Genomic DNA, 7,500 nt, shown 5'->3' with positions numbered 1-7,500 from the left:
ATAAAGGAATGAGTTTTCTGACAATGTTGATCTAAGTAAACACTTGATATCATAACAGATCAGTCAATATTCAGACAATTATTTCAAGCAACAACATATAATAATGAAAAATTATTCTTATTGAAATGCATGTTTGATATGATGTTCATTTTTAAATATATATATATATATATATATATATATATATATATATATATATATATAATATATTTATGTATATATATACTGTATATACATGTATACGTACATATATATATATATATATATATATATATATATATATATATATATATATATATATAGATAGATATATATATATATATATATATATATATATATATATATATATATATATACATATATATATATTCCTATTGAATTTAAGGGCATTTTCTGCAGCTACTATCTTCTTATCTAGACTCTCAATCAGTCTACACTTCCTCTTTTTCTCTACTGGTAAGCTTCTTTTTTTCTTTTACAATTTCGTGAGTAAGCAAATTCAAAGTACACCCCTTCTCCACACTGCAATATTTCTCTCCAGTAACAGAGCCTGACGCGGATTCTTTCCCTCGTTACCCAGAGTACAGCAGTAACACTTGTGTAACTGTATCCCCAACTGTATCAACCCCCCACCTAACCCCCCACCCCCCACCGTACCCTTCTCGTCTTTGGCAAATAAATCTCCATCTAACCCTCGACTTAAGCAACCAATTTCCCACAATCTTCCCCACTTGCGCCCTTTCCTTCCCTCTTCCTCCTCCTCCTCCTCCTTTCCTTTCCTTCCTCCCTTCTTCCTCCTCCTCCTCCTCCCACATTCCTAAAAAGATCCCCTTTTATCTCCTCCTCCTCCTCCTTTCCTTCTTCCTCCTCCTCCTTTCCTGCCTCCTCCTTCTCCTCCCACATTCCTAAAAAGATTCCCCCTCCTTTCTTATCGGATTTACCTCCTACAATGTTGCCATCCTATTCCAGACGTCTTGGACGGAACAATTCCCTCGTTATCACAGAGATACCAAAAACATCCACACACACACACATACACAAACACATACACACCACAAACATTATATATATACAGTATATATATATATGTATACACACACACACACACACATATATATATATATATATATATATATATATATATATATATATATATATAGTATATATATATATAAATATATAAAAAATAACGCGTGTGCGCGTCTGGTTTTTCACGTTTGTATCAAAGATACGAATATATTTATTTTCATGTCTCATTCAAATTACACAGATACTGAGCTCGTCTCGCCTCTCCGTACCCCTGTATAAGCAGACATACACATTGTGTAAATATGTATACATCTAAAAAAAATACTCACATAAACGCGCCGGCATCATTTATTCATACATTCCAGAAAACCTCAGTATTTTGTGAACTATCGGCGTGTTAATACCCATCGAACCCTTTCTTCATCCCTGTGGTATAGGTCTCCCTATGCCCCTTCCCTCTCCCCCTACCCTCCTCTCCTAAACCCCCCACCACAAACCCAACCCCAAACCACCATCATTGGCATGAAGTACCTGACCCTGTAACCGGTTGGTAATACCCAGATGAAGCCCGACCATAATTTTCTGTTGGTGCCCCAGTCGAGAGAGGAATTCGAAGCCATGCCATAAATCTCGCGACTGTCTTTGTAGACCAGCGGGCCGTTGGCACCGAGGAATGGCGACCAAATACAAGAGCGCAGATACCCCGCCACAGATGGGCCAACAAATATCACCCCCGGCCGGAAAATAGCTTTTGGGATTATGTGTGTATTATGTGTATATTTGTATGTGTGTGTATGTATGTTGTATGTATGTAAGTATGTATGTATGTATATATATTATATATATACATATATATATATATATATATATATATATATATATATATATATATATATATATATATATATATATATATATATATATATATATATATATATATACATTCTGCATACATTGCATTACACACACACACATATATATACTCACATATATAAATACGTAAACATACATCTGTGTACAAAAATAATCAAAATTCCTTAAACAATCTTCATCTACCTTTGAAGGAATATTACACAAAAAACTGAACAAAAATTCAGGTAAAGCTATGCCAATAATAATACTGTTAACTGTAAATAAGAAAAATAATAATAATCAAATAATCAATTTACGTACTCTTAGGTTTCATTTACGAAAATAATTGGCTGTGTTTTACAAATGAAAACAATAAAAAAAATGATTATACAATTTTCCATCAAACACATTCGATACCTCTATACCAACTCCTCCTACATATAAAAGCGGCGTCCCCAAAATGAACAAACTCAGTAAATATCACTTAGTGGCGGGCCATTGTAATGCACTTTCCTTACAGCCGGCGGAGGGTCGGATTTCGGGGGCGGTGTCGGGTTCCTTGGAGACCCCCCGAAGGCAGCACCCAATTAGGGCATTTTTCGCCTCCCGTACCAATTATACTGACGAATACTGCTTCTGCGGCCCCAGGATACACGGACTCTCTTTGCTCTGTTAATCATTATTATTATTATTATTATTATTATTATTATTATTATTATTATTATTACCGGAAGGAAGTTGACCCTCTTTTTAGCATTCTCCTGTTAAAAAGGACAATGCACAATGCAGTCACCCTTTTCAATAGGACATATTATTATTATTATTATTATTATTATTATTATTATTATTATTATTATTATTATTATTATTATTATTATTATTATTATTATTATCTCGTGTATCTAAATAGTGTTCACTGTATTGCCTCAACTTTGCATATTCCATGCATGTAGCCCTGAGCTTAAATAAAGGTTATTATTATTATTATTATTATTATTATTATTATTATTATTATTATTATTATTATTATTATTCGTGTGTCTGTTTATCATTCTGTTTCAAGCGGTATTTTAACGTAGGTTCGGGTAGCCAATGTTTTGTTTACATATTGCTTTCCTCGCTTAGTTTTCGTGTGTTGTCGATAAAAATATACATACGTTTGTTTATGCTAATTTAGATACTACAAACAATACAAGCAATAACAACAAGATCTATTATAATAATAATAATAATAATAATAATAATAATAATAATAATAATAATAATAATAATAATAATAAAAGTGATGTCAATAAAGTCTGTTTTAATAATAATAATTATTAATAATAATAATAATAATAATCATGATACAGGCGTATTAACCGTCACATCCAAATTAGAGATTACAAAGATAAAGCATAAATAATGACATGCCATAACAGAATGATTAAATGCTGATAAATTTTTATCTGTGTAGATTATCTAACGTACATCTATTTTGACTAAAATTGCTAATATTCAGTTTTCATTAAATTAATATTCTTTAGACTTCTCCATTCCCGTAAGTGACTAATATTTAATTTCCTGTAAAAGCAATTAATCATTTAGCTTCTTTATTATCATATTAAAAAAGTAAAATCCTTGACCATTTCTATAGCGTTCCATCAATCCAAGATTTTTTTTTTTATTAATTTTCTGTAAATAATCTGCTTTGCAAAAACTCCACGCCGGTCTCAAAGTAGTAGATTTCTTTTCAGGGCAGGTTATGTCCTTGACCACTTGACTCTATAGCGTTCCATCAACGTAAGATTTTTTTTTTTATATAATTTTCTGTAAATAATCTGTATTAAAAAAAATCCCCACCCGGTCTCAAAGTAGCTGATTTCTGTTCAGGGCAGGTTACGGATTATCTCGAAGCTAAAAGTTCTCCTGTAATGAGATACTGGAGGTTGAGTTGTAAAAATGAAGAATTCACACATCTTCCTCCTTGAAAAAAAAAAAAATAGGCTTTGTTACAACCATAGTTTCAGTGATCAATATTACCTACATAACCTGAGTCATGGCCTTCACTTAATATGACATCTGTCAAACGTAAATGTCTACCGCCACTTAGACACAGAGTATTAAAGTTAATAACACTCAAAGGCTCCTCTATTAACTGTTAAAAAAAAAATTACCAAGATTATCAAGTGTATGTTTTTAAGGTGCACTGGTGTTGAAGACTTACTGAAAAAAAAATAAATCCTAATATTTTAGAAAATTAAAACTATATATTTTTTTCCAGGTCACAAGAGTTATAAGAACGCATATATACATTTTGGGCAGCAGAGTGAAAATATCGTGATAAACCAGGTGCATAATCTGCAAGATCTAAAAATGGCTTCGGATACTCATGAACTATGAAAATTGCACAGGTAAGGGGACGAGGCAACTATAAATTTAAGTCACGAACTCGAGATATTTATTTTGCAGGGTGACAGAAGAAGTATAATAAGTTTTTATTTTTTTATACTGCATGTCCACACAGCAATTAAACATCCAACTCGAGTACGTTTATGAAAAAATTTTAAGGTATTATTATTATTATTATTATTATTATTATTATTATTATTATTATTATTATTATTATTATTATTATTATTATTATTATTATTATTGTGTAATAAAAATCTACAATTATATAGTAAATATATTACTATATAAATATATTACTTTATAATTGTGGTTTTATTACACATTGTTTTTCACGAGGTTGTGAATTTCTTGGCATTATTATTATTATTATTATTATTATTATTATTATTATTATTATTATTATTATTATTATTATTATTATTATTAATAATAAAAATCCACAATTATATAGTAAACACATTATTGTATAAATATATTCCTATATAATTGTGGTTTTTATTACACACATTGTTTTCCAGGAGATTGTGAATTTCTTATTATTATTATTATTATTATTATTATTATTATTATTATTATTATTATTATTATTATTATTATTATTATTATTATTATTATTACAAACTCAACAGGTGTGATGCCCGATTCATGTTTCAAAACTAGTTAATTATAAATACTTAAGTGAGAATTGTTATTATAGTGCTGAAGCGGATGCTAAATTACTGAATGCTGAAAACCATGGACCACCCGGTCTGCCTGCTAACATTGTTCAGTGTCTGTAAACGTCAACCTCTTAAAAAAAAAAATAGTTTCCTCAAATGTAAGGAATTATTTCTAAATTCCAAAAGTACTCATTCCTTTAACAGAATCAGGATCTTCAGTTTTCTGTGGAAGTTATAAGATTACGGTTGGAATATTAAGAATCTCGAAAAGCCTTTTTCCTTTCAGTGATGTTTCAAATGTGTTCCCTCAGATTTATTTGTATCCGTATGAGTGCAGATGCTTTTGCGCACCATTTCTCAGATGTGACTAAATTAAAGAAATTTTTCAATTTCTTCAGAGTCTCCCCCATTCAACGAGCATTGCTATATAGCTGCAAATATATCAAACCAGACAGGATAAATATAGTAATTGCTCTGACGGATAAAGTTGCATTATGCATTAAATTTACATCAAAATTGTCAAATAAAACTTAAAACACAGAACAAATACAAGATTTCCAGCACGATAGTTTCAGATTAGACTTATATTAATTAAAACGCACAATTCATCTTGTGCTTCAAATAGAAAAAGCGAAATAATCTGCCCCAGGATTCCCTTTCTCTTCTCTCTCTCTCTCTCTCTCTCTCTCTCTCTCTCTCTCTCTCTCTCTCTCTCTCTCTCTCTCTCAATTTTCATGCATAATTCATCTTGTGCTTCAAATAGAAAAGCGAAATAATCAGCCCCAGGATTTCCTCTCTCTCTCTCTCTCTCTCTCTCTCAATTTTCATGCATAATTCATCTTGTGCTTCAAATAAAAAAAAGCGAAATAATCAGCCTCTCTCTCTCTCTCTCAATTTTCATGCATAATTCATCTTGTGCTTCAAATAGAAAAGCGAAATAATCGGCGCAGGATTCCCTTCTCTCCCTCTCACTCTCTCTCTCTCTCTCTAACTTTGGATTCCCTTATCCCGTTTTGGATTACTTCATCTAACCGTTTCTTTTTTTACTTCATCAACCCCTTTTTTTTCTTTTTTTTTTTTCATCTACCCCTTTCTTTTTTTTTTTTTTTACTTCATCTACCCCTTTCTTTTTTTTTTTTTACTTCATCTACCCCTTTCTTTTTTTTCCTTCGTCTAACGCTTTCTTTTTTTAAAGGGGGTTAATATTTTAGCAGTATATCTACATCACAGGAACGAGCTAACACTAGTTCTATTCTCCTCGTACAGATGACAATTATACATTGACACAGCTTACTGACAATATTATTCAATATTATTAATGCCACTGCTCATAAGTTTCAGAGGCTGCGAGATAATACCGAATTGCCATCTTAGTTTTACTTACATTGTTGTTTTACTACGTTTTTCATATATGGTATTCTATTTGGTGGAAGATTACTTCGTCCAATATAAAAGTTCGGTCAAATTTGATTATTTATCTTTCTATCTGAATGCAAGTATGTATGTATATATGAGTGTTGTGTGTGTGTTATATATATATATATTATATATAGATATATAGATATATACATATACACACACACACACACACACACACACACACACACACACACACATATATATATATATATATATATATATATATATATATATATATATATATATATATATATATATATATATATATATATATATATGCTGTTCCGTCCTAAAAGTGTATCTTCAGGACACATATTTACCTTTTCACTGGTAAGACAAGAATGAAGACACGGTGGACAAAGCCAATATCAGGAGCTTCAAATACTTACAAATTATAATTACACTGATTTTACTTTCACATAAAAATACTTGGGAATAAGAGATTGCTGATATTCTAGCTTTTATTTTTTTTAAATCAATTACTTTCTATTTTTTTAATTAAAAAATGAACAAGATACTTTCACAGTACATGATTTCACTTGGATTCTTACATTATCCCTTTCATGAATATCGTTATATTACTGTTATCACTGTTAAGTTTGTTTTTAATTTTATATATTCAACTTCGTCAGCATCATTTAAAAAAAATATTGCCTTATATTTACTCATTTGTTTACAGTATTTCTGAAGTGGGACGATTTTTCTAAAAAAAAATCATCCTTAATTATAAAAATGGTTCCTCCGAAAAAAATAATAAAAGTAATAAGAAATCAAAATTATTAGTATCATTTTTATTCTAAATGAAATTATTTAATCCTTTAGTTCATAGGGCCTCCAAAAACACTGCCACGTAAAATCGAAAATAATCACAATTAAAAATGAATTTACTAAAATTTCTGGCAATACAAATGGATAATGCAAATAAATAAAAAAAATAGCATTTACTTAGCAACAATGCCTTTGACATGTACCTAAAAAATTTAAATTACAGAGCTGATCAAAGTAACGTTGCTAAAAAATATTTAAAACGGATTAACGTAAGAAATAAAATAATGAATAAAATAAAAGCCAAAGGATTTAAAATTCCTCGAAAAATATACGAAAGAAACGCCTTAAATACGTAACAGTAACTTACCTTATTGAAAAA

The 7,500-nt window shown here is 30.0% G+C and overlaps 2 protein-coding genes across 12 annotated transcripts in view; one reads left to right on the top strand and one right to left on the bottom strand.

The window, feature by feature from the left end:
* LOC136847847 (homeotic protein ultrabithorax-like) overlaps window positions 1-7,500 on the bottom strand; it is a 1,187,590-nt gene that overhangs the window by 55,143 nt on the left and 1,124,947 nt on the right. The window lies entirely within an intron of this gene.
* LOC136847848 (uncharacterized) overlaps window positions 1-7,500 on the top strand; it is a 145,951-nt gene that overhangs the window by 13,678 nt on the left and 124,773 nt on the right. For all 3 annotated transcript variants that reach the window (XR_010855866.1, XR_010855865.1, XM_067119829.1), the window contains exon 2: window positions 4,145-4,274. The gene's annotated coding sequence lies outside the window, so the exon portion shown is untranslated. The remainder of the gene's footprint in view (window positions 1-4,144; window positions 4,275-7,500) is intronic.

Source organism: Macrobrachium rosenbergii, chromosome 17 (genome assembly GCF_040412425.1).
Source record: "Macrobrachium rosenbergii isolate ZJJX-2024 chromosome 17, ASM4041242v1, whole genome shotgun sequence".
Classification (NCBI taxonomy): domain Eukaryota; kingdom Metazoa; phylum Arthropoda; class Malacostraca; order Decapoda; family Palaemonidae; genus Macrobrachium; species Macrobrachium rosenbergii.
This window is presented reverse-complemented; position numbering and strand designations above follow the sequence as displayed.